A 25,324-nucleotide genomic window follows, 5' to 3' on the forward strand; every position below is an offset into this window, starting at 1 on the left:
TAAAGATCGCGGGTTCGAATCGAGCTCAAGGCCTAACAATAATTTTTTATCATTATTATTGTTATGATAAATTTTTCTTAATTTAAAAATTTTTTCAATTAAGAAAAAATTTATCATAACAATAATAATGATAAAAAATTATTTTTAGGCCTTGAGCTCGATTCGAACCCGCGATCTTAAAATCAGTAAGCCGATATAACAACAAAAATTGTTAATACATCCCAGAGCACGGGGAAAAAGTGTCAATAAAATATGACACTATGGCAGCATTGCCAACAAACTAGTCCAATTTTCACAGCCATTCTGCAACAGATGTCGCAGTGTTGTGAATATCAATTGGCACAAACCAGAATAGAAGTAGGATTAATGAAGACAAACAAAAAACTGCTGTGATGGCTGATTGGTTATAGCAGCGGCGCCTAAACGTTGCCGATGAAGGAATTTAGCAGTTCCCGAAATGGATCTATACAACGAGCTTTGGCAGTTGTCTAAATTTTTTCTTTCTTCTATTCTAATTTAAAAATTTTTTCAATTAAGAAAAAATTTATCATAACAATAATAATGATACAAAATTATTGTTAGGCCTTGAGCTCGATTCGAACCCGCGATCTTAAAATCAGTAGGCCGATATAACAACAAAAATTGTTAATACATCCCAGAGCACGGGGAAAAAGTGTCAATAAAATATGACACTATGGCAGCATTGCCAACAAACTAGTCCAATTTTCACAGCCATTCTGCAACAGATGTCGCAGTGTTGTGAATATCAATTGGCACGAACCAGAATAGAAGTAGGATTAATGAAGACAAACAAAAAACCGCTGTGATGGCTGAATGGTTATAGCAGCGGCGCCTAAACGTTGCCGATGAAGGAATTTAGCAGTTCCCGAAATGGATCTATACAACGAGCTTTGGCAGTTGTCTAAATTTTTTCTTTCTTCTATTCTAATTAAAAAATTTTTTCAATTAAGAAAAAATGTATCATAACAATAATAATGATAAAAAATTATTGTTAGGCCTTGAGCTCGATTCGAACCCGCGATCTAAAAATCTATATATATAAAAAGAAAGGCTAAAATGTGTGTTAGTTGGTCGCCGGTGTTTGAAGAGATGCGTCGGTCGATTTTGTTCAAACTTTCACACAAGTTGTGTAAACCTCACGCGGTGGTTACTACAGGTACAGGGTCTCGAGATATAGGCCAAAACGTGGGCCAGTGAATGCCTAGACAGTGTTTATGCATTATTGATATCAAATGAAAGCTGTTGATGAGTGCTTTGGTACAGAGTAATACATTATCCAGAGGCGGACTTGGACTGGGATTAGGACTAGGACTGGGAATGAGACTCGGAGTGGGACTGGGACTGGGACTGGAATAAAATACATACCACCCTCTGGGACAGGCAATAAGGGATGCAGAAGAATGAGAATGAATTGAGAGAAGAGAAAATAGAGAAGGAGATTGAGAAAGAGATAGAATGAGACGAAGATGGAGATAGATGAAGCGAAAAAGACGGAGGGAGGAGTGAATAAAAGGAATAGGAAAAAGTGAAGAGGGGGAAGGGCAGAGTCAGACGGAAAAAGATTATTATTAGTAATATATAATATATAATCCAATATCTAATCTAGTTCAAATATATGTGACTCGGCCTATGAAAAGGCGCGCTTATGACTCAAAAAAGAAATTGCGAGAAACAGCTGTTAAAGATAAACAATGCATTTCTTCAGTTTCTATTAGTTTTTTTTTTTTTTGAGTCATAACCCACCTTTTCATATGCCGGGTCACATATATTATAAATGGGAAAGTTTGGATGTTTGCGTGTCCAGGCGTTTGTCTTTTTGACTCAATCACGCAAGAACAGCTGGACAGATTTGGATGAAATTTGGCACACGTATAGCCAATAGTCTAGAGGGATCTACTGGCTATATATTTTTCGAAAGGGGGGAGTGTCCCCGCCCCCTAGGAACAGTTATAATTTAATTATTGTATTTTTCGTCTTTGTGACTGAATCAGGCTAGAACGGCTACACGGATTTTGATGAAATTTTGGACAGAGACAATAGTGAAAGATATTTACCGATTACGCAGGGAATTTACCTAATTCCAGTAGAAAATATTAAATTCGACCGCACGATTTGGGAGACAAAGTAAGAAGAGCGTTTTATTACCGGAAATGAACAGAGCCTTTTTGACAGTTTCATATTACATGGTTTTCATTACATTAATGACATTTCAATTTAACTTAACCTTCCAATACTCTCCCTAAATTGAAATTCATATACATACATAGATTAATTCGAAATTATATTCTTATTTATGTACATACATATGTATATATAAATGTATATATATATTACGCTTCCAAACAGCTTCCTACTCAAAAGACTTACCAATTTATTTTGTTTTAATTTAAAAATATAATTTAGCTTAAATGGCTTAATGCCGCAAAAGTTTTATTCAAGACCAAAAATTTTAAAAAAGGATTCCAGTTTTTGTCGCGATGTTGCTTTCGTCAATACATCTGCTGGCATCTCGTTCGTCTTTAAATAGATCAGTTTGACTACCTTTTGTATGACTTGCTGGTGAATAAATTTGACCTTTACGTCAATATGTTTTGTTCGCGATGAATATGTATTATTACAAGCAAATTGTATTGCGCCTTGATTGTCGCAATGAAGGTAAATCGTCTTTGAAGAATTTGGAAATATTTCCCTCTCCAGTTGTTTTAACCAAGTGGCTTCTTGAATAGCTGCGGTCATTGCCATGAACTCAGCTTCACTGGTGGAGAGTGCAATTGTTGGTTGCCGCTTTGTGCACCATGAAATTGCCCCATGCTGCATAGTGAACAAATACCCTGTCGTTGAGCGTCGCTCGTCTTCGTCACCGGCCCAATCAGAGTCACAATATCCCTGAATTTCGGTTGTCGCCCTTTTGTATGTAATACCCTTTTGCATAGTGCCTTTTAAATAACGCAAGACACGTTTAGCGGCACTCCAATGTGCTTTGCCGGGGTTTTCATTGTAGCGACTTAAAACATTTACCGCAAAACAAATGTCTGGCCGCGATACTTGAACACAAAACTGTAATGCGCCAACTAACTGTCGATAAGGCACATTTTTCATTTCACCTACCTCTTTATCGTTTTTCGGGCACATCGATTTGGACAGTTTTTGGTTTGCATCTATGGGAGTTGTCACTGAGTTGCAGTCACTCATTTTGAAACGAGATAAAATATCTTTGATATATTTTGTTTGATCTATGGTAATGGTTCCGGCTTTTCTATCGCGCATTACACGAACTCCAAGTACCGATGATACCTCGCCCATATCCTTCATCTCAAATCGTGCGAACAACATGTTCGTCAGCTTATTTTCCATATCTTCGTTATTAGAAAAAATCAGTATGTCATCGACATAAATGGTTAATATAAATATATAACGATCGTCGGCTATGCAGTAAACACATTGATCGGTCAATGACCGTTTCAGTACGAAACTCAAAAGCGCTTCGTTTAATGTCGAATTCCAAACTCGGCTCGACTGTTTTAGTCCGTATATTGATTTTACTAGCTTGTAGCAACGATCTGTGCCATCATTGAAACCTTCCGGTTGCGTCATAAAAATTTCTTCCTCAAGCTCACCATGTAAAAATGCTGTAACGACATCAAGCTGTCGAATATTTAAATCAAATTTTGCTGCGATGGCCATCAAGTAACGTATAGTGGTGAGCCTAACTACGGGCGAAAATGTGTCGTGATAGTCAATGCCTTCGATTTGGGTATATCCTTTTGCGACCAACCTTGCCTTTCTATGGGTAGCATTTCCTTCAATGTCCCTCTTCGTTTTATATACCCACTTGCACTTAACGAGTGACTTACCTTTGGGTAGATCAACTAATTCCCACGTCTTATTTTGAATCAGGGAGTCGAACTCAACTTTCATGGCACGCTTCCATAAATCGGCGTCATCGCTCATCATTGCTTGCTGCAATGATGTAGGGTCACATGCACTAAATGCGTATGCGAAAACATTATAATTCGGCTTTGGTTTTTCAATGTTTCGTGATGATTTTTCGCGTGGCTCCAGATCAGCCAATTCATCTTCGGCAATTTCTCGGGATGGTTCCCATTCGGTTTCATCACACGTCGTTTCGACTATAGAGTCTGTGTCCATTCTGTTCGGTGAAGATGTTACAATCTGTGAATCTCTTGGAGACGGCATATTTTTCACTGTTATATCAGTCGACGATTCTTCCTCCTCTGATTCAAGATTGTCATCTTCGGAGTATTGCAAACAAAACTGATTAGTACTATCAATATCAACAGAATTTACCTTGTCGGCGTTCTCCGTTTCCCAAAACACGACGTCTCTATTCACGATTACCTTTTTGGTGCGTTCGTTGTATAGCTTGTACGCCTTGGAATCTGAAGCGTACCCAATAAAAATGCATTCGACTGATTTGTCATCTAATTTGGATCGCGTTTGTTTTGGTACTTGGACGAATGCACGGCAACCGAAAACTTTGAGGAAAGACAAATTAGGTTTTAAGCCTGACCAAAGCTCTTTTGGAGATTTTTCTCTTGTACCCTTGCACGGGATGCGATTGATGATATATGCAGCTGTCGTCACTGCCTCTGCCCAAAATATTTTAGGCAATCCCGAATCAATAAGTAAGCATCGCACTTTCTCCATGACTGTGCGATTCATTCGTTCAGCTAGCCCATTTTGCTGCGGACTGTATGCTTCTGAATTTTGGTGCAATATGCCGCTTGTGTCGAATAATTTTCTAAATCGTTGGTTGCAATATTCGGTGCCATTATCAGTCCGTAACGTTTTTATTTTGCAGCCACTTTGTTTTTCGGCCATTGACTTGAACTTTACGAAGCAGTCGAATACGTCGCTTTTATTTTTAATTACGTATACAAATAACTTTCTCGAAAAGTCGTCGACGAAGGTCACAAAATATTTGCACCCACTAAACGAATTAACTGGTAATGGGCCGCAAACATCACTATGAACCAGTTCTAGTTTTTGTGATGCACGATTTCCTACGGCGCTAAATGGTATGCGACTTTGTTTACCTTTTATGCATGTGTCACACATGCCTGATTGTGAAATTGTCAAATCCTTTATGTCGCTTTTCAAAAATTGCATGCATTCAAAGCTTGCATGCCCCAGACGACGATGCCATAAAGCCAAATTTTGTTTTGGTCTTTCTATTATGATCGGCTCTTTGGCTGTGAACGATTTAACATTTTGAGCGACATCCAACTTGAACAAATCATTCACTAAACTTGCAGTTGCTATAACATTCCCGTCAGCATCAAATATTTTACATCCATTTTAGTAAATAATACCGCGTTATTGTTCTTCACCATCTGGCTGACTGATAATAAGTTCGCGCAAATGTTCGGCACAAAACGCACATTATTTATTTGTATTTCTTTTGACGAACCATTTTTCTTTATCAGTTGTTTGACTGTGCCTACGCAATCTATTTTTATTTTTTCGTTATTAGCAACTATCACTTATTTTTGACTTGGTTTGCTTTTGTTTTCTATCGCCGATATGTCTTTTGTCATATGGGCTGTGCATCCACTGTCAATAAACCAGTCCGAGTGTAAATCATGCGATTGAGTGAGCAACGACGAGAACAGAATTGTCTCACTTTTATCGTTTTTTCGTTGATCTCTTTTTCTCTCTTTCGCCACTTTACAGTTTTTAACAATGTGACCTGTTGAGCCACAACCAAAGCAATGTCTATTTTTCGTATTCTTAAATTTATACTTGCTTTTAGCAACAAGGGCTGCTTCACTCGATTCGTTTGTTTCATTTTCTAGTTCCAAGCCTTGCAATAACATATTTTTGACATAGTCAACACTGATTTCAACGGCTGAATTTTCGACCGCCAATATCATTGGCTTATATTCCACTGGTAAGCCCACCAACATTAAGAAACCAGCCACTTCTTCATAAATTTTGAAATGCGTTTTGACTTTCAACCATAATACACTCATTTTGCTTACGTAATCTTCCTTTGAGTTGCATTCCTTTTGTTTGAGTGACACGAACTGCTGTAAAAGTGCCAATTTGCGGCCAGCGCCGGTGTCATCAAAAGCTCTCACAATGCTATTCCATGCTCCATATGCCGTATTTGCGGATTCAACATGGGCATAAGTACATGGCTCCAGCAATAGTGTTAACTCGCCAACTGCTTTAAGGTCAGCTTCTTTATCTTTCTCGCTCGCCGTTTCTGGCAATTATTTCGTGCAATTTTTCCACAGGCCTTTAACAATCATATGTGCTTTAGCACCGACCTTCCACTCTGCATAGTTTTCGCGACCTTTAAGACGATTAAATGATAGTTGATGTAATGCCATCGATTAATAGACGTGGTGTGTGAAAACGTGACCGCGAGTTCCGGCAATTAAAAGATTGGAAAAAATATATTTTGCGAATACGTGGAATTCACTTCGATTTGATTATTTTAAACTAGATTAGGCTGCGGATGGCCCATAACCTGAAAGATATTTACCGATTACGCAGGGAATTTACCTAATTCTAGTAGAAAATATTAAATGCGACCGCACGATTTGGGAGACAAAGTAAGAAGAGCGTTTTATTACCGGAAATGAACAGAGCCTTTTTGACAGTTTCATAATACATGGTTTTCATTACATTAATGACATTTCAATTTAACTTAATCTTCCAATAAATAGTCTACCGGCGAAATTTTTTTCGAACATGGAAAGGAGGGGAGGGGTTCAAGACCCCTTCGAATAATTACTTTTTAACAATTTTTACACATTATAACTTTACGTATACTGACCTTCACCAATACTAAAAACTCAATGCATCAAATAAGTCGAGGGCTTACAAAGTGAGCAGTGACACCCTCCATCCCCCCTCTCCTCTCCCCCTCTGGTGCACAATCTATATATTGTTATAACTCCATGTAAAGTTTCTCCTAAATCAATAATTTTTGGTATCTGGCTCATACAGATCGAGATCTAAACAATTTTGGAAAAACGAAAATCGTCAGGGTCATATTGAAACCCTTCCGTGATCTTTTCAGGATGATCTTCGGGATCCCGTCAGGGTTATTTCGGGACATCGGGATCACTTGGGGAGAATTGTAGTTCAGCACACATGACTTTTTAAATTATGAGCTTTTATGGCCATGTATCTGCTGCTAATTATTCGTAATTAAAATTCGGTATGTCTCTTTATCTATCTATCTTTAATATCTAGCACAGCTTTTTCGTTCTATTTTTGATTTTTTTAAATGAGTCCTGTAACGAACTGTTATAACTATAATTACACTTTTTGTAATATTTTAACCAACTAAATACCCAAAAAAGCAACATTATTTTCATCTAAAAATTCTCTTTGGTTTTAGCTAATTGTATTTTCACTCCTTTGTTCTATGAATAGTAATTCCTTCACCCCTCTCATACCAATTAATTTATCTTAATAATATATATATGTATATGTATTTTTTTTTTAATTCGAAAAAAACTGTATTGTACTATTCATGGAAGCGTGCCTTTCAGCTTATCAGCTCATTTAGTTCTTTTTTTTTACTCTATTACATAAATAAAATACATTAGACAAAAATAATTTTTAAACAGATAACTTGATAGGCAGGCTAACGTGAATAGCACGTATATTTTATGTTCTCCTTGCGCACGGGGCCGCGGGTAAAGGCTAGCCTATATATACAAGATTCAAATTATGTATGTACTAGCTTATACCCGTGGGTTTTACCCCACGTTTCTATAAAAATTTGCAAGCTACGCGTAATTGGCCATGGGTAAAACATGAGTTGGTAAGATTGACTTCTGCTACAGCTAAAGACTGTTGTTGTATAATATATTCATATTTGTAACAGGATTCTCCTCGCGAAAGTGAGGTTGACAATTGAGTTGCAGAAGCTCTGAAGCTATAAAGGTTTGTATTGCGCTCATCAGTCCCTTGATTCCCAGCCAATGATCGTCCTTGAGCTTCATTGATAGGGATAGGAAATTTGAGGCATTTAAAATTGAAAAGACAAATCTATCGGTATCAATAGAATCCTTGGTTTTAAACTCTTTTGTTTTTTAAAAATTTCCGACAAAATGAATTGCTTCAATGACGTTCGTAAAAGTTGTGTGATGAAAAGCCTTGTCCCACTAAATAAACGTGGAGAATCGAAATAACGAAGCATAAATATCATGATATTATGGCCCCTTTTTTAAGGACCAATCGATGAGGAGAAATTTCTGATGGCTCAAAAGAGCTAATAAACTCAATCGGATATGCACAGCTTAGGACTCTTCCACGACTGTATTAATAGAGTGATAAGTCTTGGTTCTATCGATATTAACATCCTCATTTTAAGGTGCCTAAAATGCCTTTTCTCAAAGCCAGTTATAGATTGTAAAGATAGATTCAATATTTGGAAGAATCGTTAGCTATTAAAGCTTCAGGTGATGTAATAATTTCTCAAAAACTTGTAGGGAAAGGAATCAAATCTGTTAGTAAAGAAATAGGAATTTGGCCATAATTAATTTCAAGAAGTTGTTTAGCAAAAGCTGGTGCTGAAGGGTTTCCGCCAAATGCACTCTCATATATCTAAAGAGAGTAAATTTTTATACGTAAAGCCGTCTATAGACGAAAAAGTACGCATTTATTTCAACTGCGGCTGTTCCAGCAAGTAACAGGAAAGCACCACTTTTGGGATGGTTATTACACCTTAAATTCTTAGGGGTTTGGTATAAAACTGGCACCGACTGTTTATGTGTAATGGTGCACACATCACACACCCTCACTTTGGCCTGACCGTTTGCTTATGTTGCACATCGGTGTATCACATGTTTACAGACTGTGGTCGTTTAAATGCGGAGTTGTACGTTCACCACACAAAGGGTATCAGCGGCATCTGAGAAAGCAACTGCCATAGTTAATTCTCTTTTTGCTTTTATATCAATTAATATCAAATTAAACAGACATTTTTTTCCAATTCCTCCAGGCGTATCCAACCAACCAATACCAACCCTAAAGGTAGCATAAAAGAATACTAAAAGAATAACAGCCAAACCCAACTCTGCAATCAAACCTTACGTGTTGAATTAACCTAAGTTTGTAAGGCAGCCATAGTTCTGAAAGTCCCATTTGTCTTGTTTTTTTTTTTCAATTCCATTTATTACTGGTGCTGTTAGGCCTTAACGTCATATAGCTCCTTACCAATTTTCATTATTCCATTTGTATGGTATGTGCCACCCTCTTTTTATACTCAGTTGAGCAGAGCTCATAAAGCGACGAAACTTGGTAAGTGAGTTGTACTTATGACGCAGAATAGAAAACTAGTAAAATTATGGACAATGGGCGTGGCAAAGCCCACTTTTAAAAGAAGGTAATTTAAAAGTTTTGCAAGCTGTAATTTGGCAAGAACGTTACTCCTATTACTATATGTATGCTTAATAAAACTTAGCAAACTCGGAGAACGCCCACTTTAAAAAAAAAATTTTTTTAAAGTCAAATGTTAACAAAAAATTTTATATCTTTACAGTATATAAGTAAATTATGCACAAATTCAAAGCCAGTAATGATGTGGTGTAACAAAATACAAAAATAAAAGAAAATTTCAAAATGGGCGTGGCTCCGCCCTTTTTCATTTAATTTGTCTAGGATACTTTTAATGCCATAAGTCGAACAAAACTTTACCAATCCTTGTGAAATTTGGTGGGGGCTTAGATTCTGGGACGATAACTGTTTTCTGTGAAAAAGGGCGAAATCGGTTGAAGCCACGCCCAGTTTTTATACACAGTCGACCGTCTGTCCTTCCGCTCGGCCGTTAACACGATAACTTGAGCAAAAATCGATATATTTTTACTAAACTCAGTTGACGTACTTATCTGAACTCACTTTGTATTGGTATAAAAAATGGCCGAAATTCGAATATGACCACGCCCACTTTTTCGATATCGAAAATTACAAAAAACGAAAAAAAAAAAAATGCCATAATTCTATACCAAATACGAAAAAAGGGATGAAACATGGTAATTGTATTGGTTTGTTGACGCAAACTTTAGAAAAAAACTTTGTAAAATGGATGTGACACCTACCATATTAAGTAGAAGAAAATGAAAAAGTTCTGCAGGGCGAAATCAAAAGCCCTTGGAATCTTGGCAGAAATACTGTTCGTGATATTACAAATATAAATAAATTAGCGCTACCCGACAGATGATGTTCTGGGTCACGCTGGACCACTTTCACTTCAAATATACGACTACTACCACTCCCTTTTAAAACCCTCAGTAATACCTTTCATTTGATACCCATATCTTACTAACATATTATAGAGTCACCCGTGGTCCACCTTTATTGCGATACCTCGAAAAGGCGTCCACCTGTAGAACTAAGGCCCACTCCCTTTTAAAATACTTATTATTACCTTTCGCTTGATACCCATATTGTACAAACGCATTCTAGAGTCAATCCTGGTCCACCTTTATAACGATATCGCGAAAAGACGTCCACCTATAGAACTAAAACCCACGCCCTTTTAAACTACTCATTAACACCTTTCAGTTGATACCCATATCGTACAAACAAATTCTATAGTCACCCCTGGTCCACCTTTATAACGATATCCCGAAAAGGCGTCCACCTATAGAACTAAGGCCTACTCCCTTTTAAAATACTCTTTAACACCTTTTATTTGATACCCATATCGTACAAACAAATTCTAGAGTCAACCCTGGTCCACCTTTATGGCGATATCCCGAAATGGCGTCCACCTATGGCCCACTCCCTTTTAAAATACTCTTTAATACCTTCCAGTTGATACCCATGTCATACAAACACATTCCAGGGTTACCCTAGGTTAATTTTCCTACATGGTGATTTTCCCTTATTTTGTCTCCAAAGCTCTCAGCTGAGTATGTAATGTTCGGTTACACCCGAACTTAGCCTTCCTTACTTGTTTTTCTTACTCTATTACAAAAATAAAATACATTGACAAAAATAATTTTTAAACAGATAACTTGATAAACAGGCTAACGGGAATAGCCCTATATTTTATTTTCTCCTTGCGGACGGGGCCGCGGGTAAAGGCTAGTATCTAATATCTAATCTAACATCTAATATCTAATATAATCTAATATTATATTATAAATGGGAAAGTTTGGATATCCAGACATTTGTCTTTGTCCCTCAATCACGCAAGAATGGCTGGACAGATTTGAAAGAAATTTGGCACACATATAGCCCATAGTCTAGAAGGATCTAGTAGCTATATATTTTTCAAAAGGTGGGTCCCTGCCACCGGCTACACGGATTTTGATGAAATTTGGGACAAAGACAATAGTCTACTAGCGAAATTTTTTTCGAACAAGGAAAGGGGAGTGGGGGACGCACGACCCCTTCGAAAAATTACTTTTTAATAATTTTTACACATTATAACTTTACCTTTACTGACCTCCACCAATATTACAAACTCAATAGGTGAAATAAGTCGAGGGCTTACAAAGTGAGCAGTGAAATTCCCGTCTCCTCACCCATCTTCCCTTCACCACCTCTGGTGTAAAATCTATAAATTGTTATAACTCCGTATAAATGTTCTGCTAAATCGTTAACTTTTGGTATCTTTCTCATACAGATCGAGATCTAAACAATTCTGCAAAAACGATCGATGGTGCTCTCCATCTCCTCCCTCCATCCGCCCTCCTTCAATTGTTTTTATTAGCACGCTTTTATTAGCTTTTCCTGTATGTTTCTTTGTAACTTTTCATTCGCTCCAACGCGCCTGCTGCCTTATTAACATGGTTTTATAATTAGCTTCACCTTATTTGTAATCCCGTTAGGGTCATATCGAGACCCTTCCGGGACCATTTCTGGATGGTTTTCGGGATCCGTCCGGGATCCCGCCGGGGTCATTTCGGGACTTTTTCGGAACTATTTCGGGATAATTTTGGGACCCTTCCGGGATCAATTCTGTATAGTTTTCGGGATCCGTCCGGGATCCCGTCGGGGTTATTTCGGGACGTTTTCTCGACTAATACGGGATTATTTGGGGACCCTTTCGGCATCATTTCTGGATGGTTTTCGGGATCCGTCCGGGATCCCGTCAGGGTCATTTCGGGAATATTACGGGATCATTTGAGAACCTTTCCGGCATCATTCCTGGATAGTTTTCGGGATCGTTCCGTAATCCCGACGGGGTCATTCCGGGACTATTTCGGGATCATTTGGGGTACCTACCGGAATCATTTCTGGATGGTCCGGGATCCCGTCAGGGTCATTTCGGGACTATTTCGCGATCATTTGTGGACCCTTCCGGCATCATTTCTGGATGGGTTTCGGGATCCGTCCGGTTTCCGGGATCATTACAGGACTTTTTGGGGGTCATTTTGGGTCCCTTCGGCATAATTACTGGATGGTTTTCGGCATCCGTCCGCGATCCCGTCGGGGTCATTTCGGAACTTTTTCTCAACTAGTACGGAATAATTTGGGTACCCTTTCCGCATCATTTCTGGATGGATTTCGGGATCCATCCGGGATCCCGTCGGGGTCATTTCGGGACTTACTCGGGATCATTTAGGGTCCCTTCCGGCATCATTCCTGGATGGTTTTCGGCATCCGTCCGGGATCCCGTCGGTGTCATTTCGGAACTTTTTCTCAACTAGTACGGGATAATTTGGGGACCCTTTCGGCATCATTTCTGGATGGATTTCGGGATCCGTCCGGGATACCGTCGGGGTCTTTTCGGGATTTTTGCTGGATAATTTGGGATCCCTTCAGGCATCATTTCTGCATGGTTTTCGGGATCCGTCGGGATCCCGCCGGGGTCATTTCGGGACTTTTTCGGGATCATTTCGGGTACCTTCCGGCATCATTTCTGGATGGTTTTCGGGATCCGTCCGGGATTCCGTCGGGGTCATTTCGGGACTTTTTCTGGAGTATGTCGGGATAATTTAGGGACTATTTCTGGATATTTTCCTTGTGGTTTTTGAGATCCGCCCGGGAGCCCGTCAGGGTCATTTCAGAACTCTTTCGGGACTATTTCGGGATCATTTTTGCACCCTTCAGGGATCATTTCTGTGTGCTTCTCTGGATAAGTCTAGAATAGTGTCGTTGTCATTTCGGGTTTTCTCGGGACTAGTCCGGGAAATTTTGGAGACCCAGGGCATTTATGGATGGTTTTCGGGAACCGTCCGCGATAGGGTCTGGGTCATTTCGTGGCTTTTTATAGATAATTTCGAGATCATTTGGGGTCCCTATCAGTTTATCATGTCATTTAGTTCTTCTTTTTACTCTATTACAAAAATAAAATACATTAGACAGAAAAAAAATTTGAAAGAGATAATGATATGCAGGCTAACGTGAACAGCCCATATATTTAATTTTCTCCTTGCGGACGGGGCCGCGGGTAAAGGCTGGTCTAATATATCTAATATATATTATAAATGGGAAAGTTTGGATGTTTGGATGTTTGTGTGTCCAGACGTTTGTCTTTGTGACTCAATCACGCAAGAAGAGCTGGATGGATTTTGATGAAATTTGGCACACATATAGCCAATAGTCTAGAAGGATCTACTAGCTATATTTTTTTGAAAAGGGTGTAGTCCCCGCCCCCTAGAAACAGTTATAATTTAATTATTTATTTATTTATATTGTATTTTTGCGTCTTTGTGACTGAATTACGCCAGAACGGCTCCACTGATTTTGATGAAATTTGGGACAGAGACAATAGCCTACTGGCGAAATTTGTTTCGAACATGGAAAGTGGGGACCCCTTCGAATAATTATTATTTAACAATTTTTACACATTATAACTTTAAGTATAATGGCCTTCACCAATATTACAAACTCAATGCGTCAAATAAGTCAAGGGCTTACAAAGTAAGAAGTGACACCGTCCGCTCCTCCCCTCTTTCTCTACCCCTCTGGTGTAAAAATCTATAAATTGTTATAACTCAATATAAATTCCTAAATCAATAATTTTTGGTATCTGGCACATACAGATCGAGATCTAAACAATATTGGATCATTGGTCCTCTCCTTCTGTAAGAAGTCTCAGATGGAATTTCGATTCTTTAGTTTGAAACCTCGAATCCTTTGTTAATCTTCCCGATATTATATTCGTCTCAGAAATCTGGATTTTTTCTTTTGAAATAAATAACTATGGTATTCCTGCTGGTGGTGTTGGAGTTTTTATACGTGATTTTTACGAGTGTGAAGTTACTTGCCTTAGTCTATCAAGCGCTGATGTAATAAAAATGTCATTGCAAATATGCAATGTACCTTTCACTTTTGTATGTCTGTACAGATTTCACTCACTATCTTTTAAATTGTTGCATGAGGAATTCTCTCTTTTTTTAAGTAGAGAAAAGCATCAAATATTGTTATATTAGGCGAATTTAATTTTGATTTAATGAGCACCAATGGGAAACAGTTTTAAATGAGTCAAATGTAGAGAATGCATATACTTAATTTTTTTTATGGAAACACTTACGATGCACATAAACTACTCAAGTATCTCTATTTTTCCTAAAACATCAACTTTAACTCTTAAACCTTGGATCACTCAAACTCTATTAAAAAAGATCAGGCTGAAAAACACGTCACGGAAAAAAAGCAGCAGGCATCCGGAGAATACTAAGCTAAGAAATCGTGCGTGTCTGTTGACTAAAAGTGTAAACAAAGAAACACGTACAAAGCGCGATATATATTTCAAAACGTTTTTTTCATAGCGCAGGGCAACTCCAAAAAAAATGGGATGCTGTAAATAGAATAACAAACAGTAATTCTAAACGAAAGTGCGACTCGCTCTTATTAAACGTGAATGGTGTAGATGAGTCGGAGCCTCAGGAAGTTGCAAACGAACTCAATGATTTCTTTGTAAACGTAGGAAAAGCCTCCGATTTAAGCAGTAATCCTAAGCCCTGCACCTGCTATGCAAACCCAATACATACCGAATTCTTTCCGCCTAGTAACAGTTTTTTCTTTGATGCCATTACAGGCGCAGAAATTATTAATATAATTAAATCTCTAAGTAACTCTAATTCATGTGGTAATGACAACATATCAAATCGAACGTTAAAGAGCATAGCATTTAACATTTTTGATATTTTAAAACATTTATTTAATTTAAGTATAGCCTCCGGAATTTTTCCTGCTCACTTAAAATGCGCTACGGTTATACCACTCTTTAAAAAGTGGAATAAAAACGACAAAAATAACTACAGGCCCACATCTCTTTTATCTTCAATCTAAAAATCTTTTGAGAAAGCAGTGAAAAATAGGGTGCTGTCGTATTTAAACAAAGTTAAATTTTTTTAGCCTTAAGCAATTTGGTTTCATGTCCGGGCTTTCTATTGAAGATGCTCTTCTAGATTTTTCTTCTTTATTTATAAGTCAATTGATGATAAAAAAATATTGTGCAAGTCTCTTTGTAGACATAACAATGGTATTTAATATGGCTGACCATAGTATTATAATAAGCAAGCTTAGCTATGCAGGTTTTCGTGGTAACATTATTAATTGGTTTACGTCATATCTAGAGAATAGAGAGTTAAAGTTGAAAATAATCTAAGTGAAACCAGGCCTATGACCCTAGGTGTTCCACAGGGTTCGGTTCGTGGACCAATCTTATTTTTAATATACATAAATTCAGTATTCTCATTGCCTTTTATTGGTAAAGTAACAGCCTTGCTGATGACCTTGCCATCGCATATGGATCGAAAAGTGAATTTAATCTTTTTGCTGATATCAATCACGATGTTTACCTTTTAAGATCTTGGTTCGCAAGGCATAAGCTCGTGGTAAGCAGCAAAACGTAGTTGATGTATTTCAACCTTTGCGTGAAGGGAATACCTAAGAACCAGGTTGCCTTTCATAGTTCTATATGTATGCGGCATCGTTTGTGTTCAACTACTTGTACTCAAAATAACAAAATTCTCAGTATTGATGAGAAAAAAAGTTGTGACAGTAAATGTTTTGAGATCGAAATCGCCTCTAATTTCAAATATTTGGGTGTTACAATCGATCAAAATTTAAGCTGGTCACCGCACATTTCTGCAATGAAATCTTATATGTTATCAGCTCTTAGTTCTTTCTACAATACAATACATACTGTAACGAATTTACTGCAAATATTCCTATTTGCAACATTCTGCTATGTTCGAATCACTAAACTGTTGAATAGTAACTCCAATATTGAATAATGCAATAATGGTCTTTATTAGGCTACTTGAAAATAATACTTATAATTCGCAACTGATAGCTTGCTTAAAAGAAACTGATTTTCAAAATAATAATGCTCTTGCTCGTTAGATAGCGTCTTATATCAAACTGATTCTCGCGCCTCTACTGTTGCTGCCTTTTATAGTGTTTGGTTTCCTTGTTGACATTTCTAGGCGGTTCTGTTCTAGAATCTACTAGTTGGTTATCTGCTATAATTATAACTACAGATGTACGTGTATACCTCTAATATGCGCGTGTATTTGTGAGCGACACTTCCACAATTATAATTGCATATCTCAGATAAGATATCTTCATGTGTTTGTGCGTTGCTTCTCCGCTGCGTGTACGTACATATGTGTAGACGTAATGATTGAAATATTGATGTGCATACAGTCACTGCTTAGCATCGGCTTAGAGATGGCAGTACCCCTTAGTGTTGGTAATATTCGTAACACTGTCCTCCACCTAAGTATGATCGTCCCGATCAGAAAAATCTCACGATCTAAACGCTGCAAGCCTCTCCAAATAAACCACTTTCATTTTGGTTCGTAATTTGCCAATGGTTTGTATGCGGTACACTACATCTTTGATCCGTTTTACAACTTTGTATGGGCCTTCCCAATTACACTGCAATTTCAGGGACAAACCTTTTTTTCGTTGTGGGTTATATAACAGCACCAAATCTCCTTCCTGAAACCCTTCCGAATTAATTGCTTTATCGTACCTCGCTTTCATCTTGTTACTCATAACCTTTGCTCGTTGCCTTACCAGATTCTGTATCTCTCTCAGCTCTTCTTCCAAGACACTAGTGGATTTCTTGACATTTCTCTCCGCATCGGCATCTATCCCATACTTCAAATCAGCTGGCAGTCGAAGGTCATTGCCACAAAATTACCTTTGCGGGAGTTTGGCCCGTTGTCTCATGTACTGCCGATCGGTTGGCCATCAAGAATAATGATATGTGTGTATCCCAGTCCTTATGGTCCTTGTCTACTACTTTTCTTAAATTCTCCTCCAATGTTCTATTGAACCTGTAATAGCAGCCTTATGATCTCACCTTGTTTCCCACTTGGTGCAACCCTATTGTCTATTGTGAATGAACAACAGGTGTTGAAATAAGTTGGAAACGGGGAGGTCGGCTCGAAAAGAAAGGCGGTCATCACTATTGTAATGTTGAACGAAGTGCGTGCAAGAAAAGCTTAAAACTAAAATATTTTTATACGAACTAAGAACTAAGTCTAGTGAAAATAACTGAAAACATTTATTATAACACAAACGAAAACAAAAACTAACTAAATAAAAGAACTTATACTAAAAATAGTGCGTTTGGCTTTTGATAAAAGCGTGCGTGTATTAGGGTGCGCACAAGAACAATTATTTTTGCAGAAGTTCCAAAATGGAACTTCACATGGCGACCGTGAGGCAGCGTGCCAAATCAGATACAGAATGGGCACCAGGCCACCTGCAAAAGGCCACTAATTGATCGTGTCACCAATAGGTGGAAAAATTTCAATTTTGACTTAAGCAAAATGCAAAAAAAACTATAAAAATATAAAATACAAAATTCTACAAAAAATATAAAAAACAAAAATCTACAAAAATATATAAAATACAAAAACCTACAAAAAAGAACATATAAAACATAAAAATCTACAAAAAAAAATTTTGCAACACTACAAATATTTCATCACATAACATCAAAAAAACAAAAAAAAACTTTACCACGTCATAACGGGATAAGGCAAGTCACGCCACCCCGAAACACAAACGAAGGCACCATAATTAGCAGCACATCGGAAAAAAATAGCCGCAGTACGAGGAAGCTGAACGGGAAAAATTAGCAGCAGCGAATGGACGACGGCAGCACCAGAACGCCAGCAGCGGCGACAGCGTATGGTGAGGTTTGCAGTATGTATTTATGTATATATGAAATGTAATAACTAGTTGCTTTCAAAATGTGTACATATAATTTTTTCATAAATATTTTTCGCTAAAATACTTAAAATTCTTTCTAAATGCGATCAATCGCAAATCTAATTGCAATATTTATTGTTTCCTCAATTTTGCCAATTATAATATTTCTATAAACAATAGATTTAAATTTTCATACTTAAGAAATACGATACGTTTTGGCATATGTACATATGACATTTTAGTTTGCAATACAGCTTGGAATATAATCAGTCTAAATCAAACTTGCATATGTATAATCCGCAAATTTGCTTTTCAACCAATGTAATTACTAACATTCGGGCAAATACATACTTTTAATATTGTTCAAATTTGAAGCGAAATGGAGATTCTCAAATTTATTTATTAATTAAAGTAGTTTCTGATATTCTCACATACATTTTGAATATTTTTTGCATCAATTTAAATTATGAACTATTTTAAAAAATTTTTTCACGCATATCGAAAAAGTGAAATTGGTTATATATATATTTTCTTTATAATACATACAAACACAATATAATTAGACCAATAAATTTTTATTGACTGTGTATATATATGCATATATTACATAAATTGTGGCTAAAAGCGAAGCATTAAAAAAAAACAAGTAAGGAAGGTTAAGTTCGGGTGTAACCGAACATTACATACTCAGTTGAGAGCTATGGTGACAACAAAAGGCAAAATAACCATGTAGGAAAATGAGCCGAGGAAAACCCTGGAATGTGTTTGTATGACATGTGTATCAAATGAAAGGCATTAAAGAGTATTTTATGAGGGAGTGGGCCATAGTTCTATAGGTGGACGCCATTTTGGGATATCGCCATAAAGGTGGATCAGGGTTGACTCTATAATTTGTTTGCACGATATGCGTATCAAATGAAAGGTGTTAATGAGTATTTTAAAAGGGAGTAATCCTTAGTTCCACAGGTGGATGCCGTTTCGAGATATCGCCATAAAGGTGGACCAGGGGTGGCCCTAGAATTTGTTTGTAAAATATGGGTATCAAAGGAAAGGTATCAATGAGGGTTTTAAAAGGGAGTGGTGGTAGTTGTATAGGTGGTCGCCTTTTCGAGATATCGCCATAAAGGTGGACCAGGGGTGACTCTAGAATGCGTTTGTACAATATGGGTATCAAACGAAAGGTGTTAATAAGTATTTTAAAAGGGAGTGGGCCTTAGTTCTATAGGTGGAAGCCGTTTCGAAATATCGCCATAAAGGTGGATCAGGGGTACCTCTAGAATGTGTCTGTACGATATGGGTATCAAATTAAAGGTATTAATGAGGGTTTTAGAAGGGAGTGGTGGTAGTTGTATAATTGGTCGCCTTTTCGAGATATCGCCATAAAGGTGGGCCAGGGGTGACTCTAGAATGCGTTTGTACAATATGAGTATCAAACGAAAGGTGTTAATGAGTATTTTAAAAGGGAGTGGGCCTTAGCTCTATAGGTGGAAGCCGTTACGAAATATCGCCATAAAGGTGGACCAGGGGTAACTCTAGAATGTGTCTGTACGATATGGGTATCAAATTAAAGGTATTAATGAGGGCTTTAGAAGGGAGTGGTGGTAGTTGTATAATTGGTCGCCTTTTCGAGATATCGCCATAAAGGTGGGCTAGGGGTGACTCTAGAATGCGTTTGTACAATATGGGTATCAAACGAAAGGTGCTAATGAGTATTTTAAAAGGGAGTGGGCCTTAGTTCTATAGGTGGACGCCTTTTCGAGGTATCGCAATAAATGAGGACCAGGGGTGACTCTAGACTTTGTTTGTACGATATGGGTATCAAATGAAAGGTGTTAATGAGTATTTTTAAAAGGGAGTGGGCCTTCGTTCTATAGGTGGTCGCTTTTTCGAGATATCGCCATAAAGGTGGACCAGGGATGACTCTAGAATATGTTTGTACGATATGGGTATCAAATGAAAGGTGTTAATGAGTATTTTAAAAGGGCGTGGGGTTTAGTTCTATAGGTGGACGCCTTTTCGAGATATTGCCATAAAGGTGGACCAGGGGTGACTCTAGAATGTGTTTGTACGATATTGGTATCAAATAAAAGGTAATAATGAGAGTTTTAAAAGGGAGTGGTGGTAGTTGTATATGTGAAGGCGTTTTCCAGATATCGACCAAAATGTGGACCGAGGTGACCCATAACATCATCTGTTGGATACCGCTAATTTATTTATATATGTAATACCTGCCAAGATTTCAAGGGTTTTTTATTTCGCCCTTCAGAACTTTTTCATTTTCTTCTACTTAATATGGTAGGTGTCACAACCATTTTACAAAGTTTTTTTTAAATATTATATTTAGCGTCAATAAACCAATCCAATTACCATGTTTCATCCCTTTTTTCGTATTATGGCATTTTTTTCATTTTTCGTAATTTTCGATATCGAAAAAGTGGGCGTGGTCATAGTCGGATTTCGTTCATTTTTTATACCAAGATAAAGTGAGTTCAGATAAGTACGTGAACTAAGTTCAGTAAAGATATGTCGATTTTTGCTCGAGTTATCGTGTTAACGGCCATGCGGAAGGACAGACGGACGACTGTGTATAAAAACTGGGCGTGGCTTCAACCGATTTCGCCCATTTTCACAGAAAACAGTTCGCGTCATAAAATCTATGCCCCTACCAAATTTCAAAAGGATTGGTACATTTTTGTTCGACTTATGGCATTAAAAGTATCCTAGACAAATTAAATGAAAAAGGGCGGAGCCACTCCCATTTTGAAATTTTCTTTTATTTTTGTATTTTGTTGCATCATATCATTTCTGGATTTGAATGTTGACAAAATTTACTTATATACTGTAAAGATATTAAATTTTTTGTTAAAATTTTATTTAAAAAATTTTTTTTTTTTAAAGTGGGCGTTCTCCGATTTTGCTAAGTTTTATTAAGCGTACATATAGTAATAGGAGTAACGTTCTTGCCAAATTTCATCATGATATCTTCAACGACTGCCAAATTACAGCTTGCAAAATTTTTAAATTACCTTCTTTTAAAAGTGGGCGGTTCCACGCCCATTGTCCAAAGTTTTACTAATTTTCTATTCTGCGTCATAAGTTCAACTCACCTACAAAGTTTCATCGCTTTATCTGTATTTGGTAATGAATTATCGCACTTTTTCGGTTTTTCGAAATTTTCGATATCGAAAAAGTGGGCGTGGTTATAGTCCGATATCGTTCATTTTAAATAGCAATCTGAGATGAGTGCTCAGGAACCTACATACCAAATTTCATCAAGATACGTCAAAATTTACTCAAGTTATCGTGTTAAAGGGCGGACGGACGGACATGGCTCAATCAAATTTTTTTTCGATCCTGATAATTTTGATATATGGAAGTCTATATCTATATCGATTCCTTTATACCTGTACAACCAACCGTTATCCAATCAAACTTAATATACTCTGTTAGCTCTGCTCAACTGATTATATACTACAAAAAAAAAAAAAAAAAACAAGTAAGGAAGGTTAAGTTCGGATGTAACCGAACATTACATACTCAGTTGAGAGCTATGGTGACAACATAAGGGAAAATAACCATGTAGGAAAATGAACCGAGGGTAATCCTGGAATGTGTTTGTATGACATGTGTATCAAATGAAAGACATTAAAGAGTATTTTATGAGGGAGTGGGCCATAGTTCTATAGGTGGACGCCATTTAGGGATATCGCCATAAAGGTGGATCATGGTTGACTCTAGAATTTGTTTGTACGATATGGGTATCAAATGAAAGGTGTTAATAAGTATTTTAAAAGGGAGTGATCCTTAGTTCCATAGGTGAACGCCGTTTCGAATTATCGCATTAAAGGTGGACCAGGGGTGACCCTAGAATTTGTTTGTACGATATGGGTATCAAATGAAAGGGGTTAATGAACATTTTAAAAGGGAGTGGGCCTTAATTCAATAGGTGGACGCCTTTTCGAGATACCGCCATAAAGGTGGACCAGGGGTGACTCTACAATGCGTTGTTACGGTCTGCTGCTACGGTCTACTTGGGAGCGTGTTCACGCGAACACACCTAGTGATGTGGCGAAAGTTGCGATAAAAAGTATCGAAAAACAAGGAAAAAGACAGACGGGCGATCGCGAACAAAAAAAAAACCACGAGTTCCGGAGGAAGAAAAAAGATCTTTTCCTTTTTCGAGCTGAGTTGGTTAAACGTGGTGATTTTGTGCTCTTAAATTTTCCAATTAAGGGCTAAGCGTACTTTAAATTGAATTGTTTTTAAGCCGATAAGCATTGTACATATGAAAACAATCCTATACTACTTTTCGAATATAAAACTGAATTAATTTTCTGCAAGCAACATTTGATATTATTAAAATCGCAATCGTGACGCGTCTGGAAGAAATGCAGCGACAGTCAGCTCCGCAGCTACAAAGGAGACGACTTAAAGGCACCATGGAATCAAAAGACTTATCAAAGGCAGTGTAAATAATCCTCCACTAATAACCAACATTTGTTCATCGTACACCAAATCTTACCTGCATTTCAAAGTGGTTAATTTACCTACATTTGCCATTCCGACTGTTTTACTACTAGCCGCAATTTCACTTTTTCGTTATGGCAACATACAACGGCCACCTATTATTGTGACGTGGTCTGCGCTGACTGCATGGTACCCCAAAACCACCACAAACTCCATACGCAGTAGCATATGATAAAGCGCCAACCACCACCAATGGCGCCAACTATTATCACGAGCATCACCATCGGTAGTACCTTCCCCAACTCTTTTATTGGCGCCAACAACGAGCGCAACAACCACCAGACGTACCGCCACCACCAGTTGCAACGCAAACAACGGGGCCGCGAATATAGGTCCGAGGCCACTAATGTTAACACCTACAACAGGCGGTACCACCGACACCAATACTAGCCGCATCTTTATCAGCTGCGTCCATACCGGCGATGATAATACTAGCGCATCTTTATTAGCTGCGTCCATACCGGCGATAACAATACTACCACATCTTTATCAGCTACGACCATACGGGCTACAAGAACCAGCTACAATGACAACCACAGGGCAGCGAACATAGGCCTGCGGCCAGGCCAATTGCGACAACGAATATCAGCTGGTAAAGCGGTGAGTTTGTTCCATTACTGAACCAAATATACGTATTTGTAGCCTCAACCTTGTCTTTTAAAATTTTTTTTTGACTCTGCAACATTATATAATGTTAATATACAAACATATTCAAATTTAAGGCTATCACCCTAGTATAGAATTAAAACGAATATGAATACGAATGCAATATGCATAATGAGCGAAGAAAATGAAAAGTTAAGAAAGCAATTCTTGTTATACGTTCGAAATTGTTGCATACTGAAAAATTAACAAAAAAAAAAAAACAAAGCATATCTTAATGGTCATATGTAGGCAATTTGTACTGCCTGTGAAACAAAAAAAAGTGTTTCAGGTATTAAAATTTGTTTTGCGTTACGGTAAAATTTTACTATTACTTTTTTAATTAATGCAATTGTTGCGGATATGATTTTTGAATGAGCAAAAAGTATTGATATTGTTTCGGTAAGGAATAAAGTTTTATTGGTAATTCAAGTTCAATTGCATTATCAGTTAAAACGCTTTAAATTTATATTAAGGGACGCAAATAACGAGTAATGCGGATTAGCTTGCATTATCAACAAAAAAAAAAAAAATTGTATACATTTTTTTTGACTGAGTTGAACTAAACCCAAAACAATACCAGCACTGACTGATACATGCAAAACAGTTTACGTTTCACCTGAACAAGTAAAACGATTTCACTAATTTTACTATAAGTTTAAAAAGTTCACGTTTACCTGAACCTGTAAAACGATTTCGTTAATTTTACCATGAATTTAAAAGCTTACGTTTTACTTGAACATGTGAAACAATTTTTTTGAGGAGCATGATTTACCCCAAATTTTGTCTTAGTTGCGTTTATAACAAACTTCTTAGTACATAGTACATATTAGTGTCATTATACTATGTTTTATACCAAATTGATGTTTTGTTAAACTCAAGGTAAGTCTAATACAACAACATATTAATTTTGTAAGGGGCCCCAATTATCGGAAGTTGTATCAAAACTGTACAGCCCTAAGATAGGTTTGTGAATGAAAAAAGAAAAGGCCATTTAACCGAATTTCTACCAAAAAAAAAAAATTTATTATATATATAATATATTAGATTATAAAAACAAACAAATTATTATTACATTCAATGAACCATCACAAAACGCAGCTCACAATAATTTTCCTAAAAACTTACAAAAAAAATAGAGTTCCTCTCCAATTAGGCACGCATTATTGATTGCTACTTTTTTTTAAAATAAAAATATTTATAAGCATAAATATATAAAAAAAAAAAAAAAAAACCTTGCAGTAAGATCAAAAGAAGTTTATAGAAAGAAATGCTATATTAGTAATAATGAAACTTGAATAAATTTGTTAACAATATGGGAATGCTGGCGTCGCCATTTATTTAGAAGGCACGTAGGGTTACCAGGTAAGGGGCCACCGAAATTTAGGTGCGTCGGTGGCCATTGATTTTGAGGGTGGGTCATGCACCGGGCGTCGCAACAACACCCGCGGCGCCCCTTTATATATTCATCCCTTTATGTTTATTTTCCTTTTGGTTCTTTTATTTTAATTTCAAAATTTTTTTTTTCTCTTTGATTTTCATCGTTTGGTAACCGGTCATGTCCGGTTCGGTAATTTTTGTTGCGTTTAGTTTCTTTGGAGTTTCTTTTTTGAATTTGAATTTAAATCTTTGAATGTCAACGGTCTGTCCGTGACATCCGGTTCGGCCGGATGTCGTTTATTTTGTATTGATAAGCGTTTTGAGTCGGTCTCTGCGCTTCTGTCAGTTTTTTTTTTGAATTTGACAGCTTTTAGTTTTGATAGGCATGATAGGAACTTTTTTTCTGTTTATGGCGCAGAACAGTAAGGTTGGCAAGGACCCGCCCCAGCCGACAATGACTAGCCACTGTGCACCACCACATCATGCCTACCGCCTTCCTTACTGCTTCCATTGAAAATGCGTATCCATAACAGATGGCGCCCAACGTGGTTCCTGAGGCGCCGGGTACGAGGGTCACTCCTGGTCAAACTGTGAAGTTGATCATCCCACCAGCCCGGGGTGAGCAGCCGCAGGAACA

General features: G+C 37.4%; 1 protein-coding gene across 1 annotated transcript in view; it reads right to left on the reverse strand.

The window, feature by feature from the left end:
• The window catches only part of LOC137235482 (calcium-dependent secretion activator-like), a 3,515,579-nt gene that overhangs the window by 1,077 nt on the left and 3,489,178 nt on the right, over positions 1-25,324 (reverse strand). The window lies entirely within an intron of this gene.

Source organism: Eurosta solidaginis, chromosome X (genome assembly GCF_040869045.1).
Source record: "Eurosta solidaginis isolate ZX-2024a chromosome X, ASM4086904v1, whole genome shotgun sequence".
In the NCBI taxonomy this organism is placed as follows: Eukaryota; Metazoa; Arthropoda; class Insecta; order Diptera; family Tephritidae; genus Eurosta; species Eurosta solidaginis.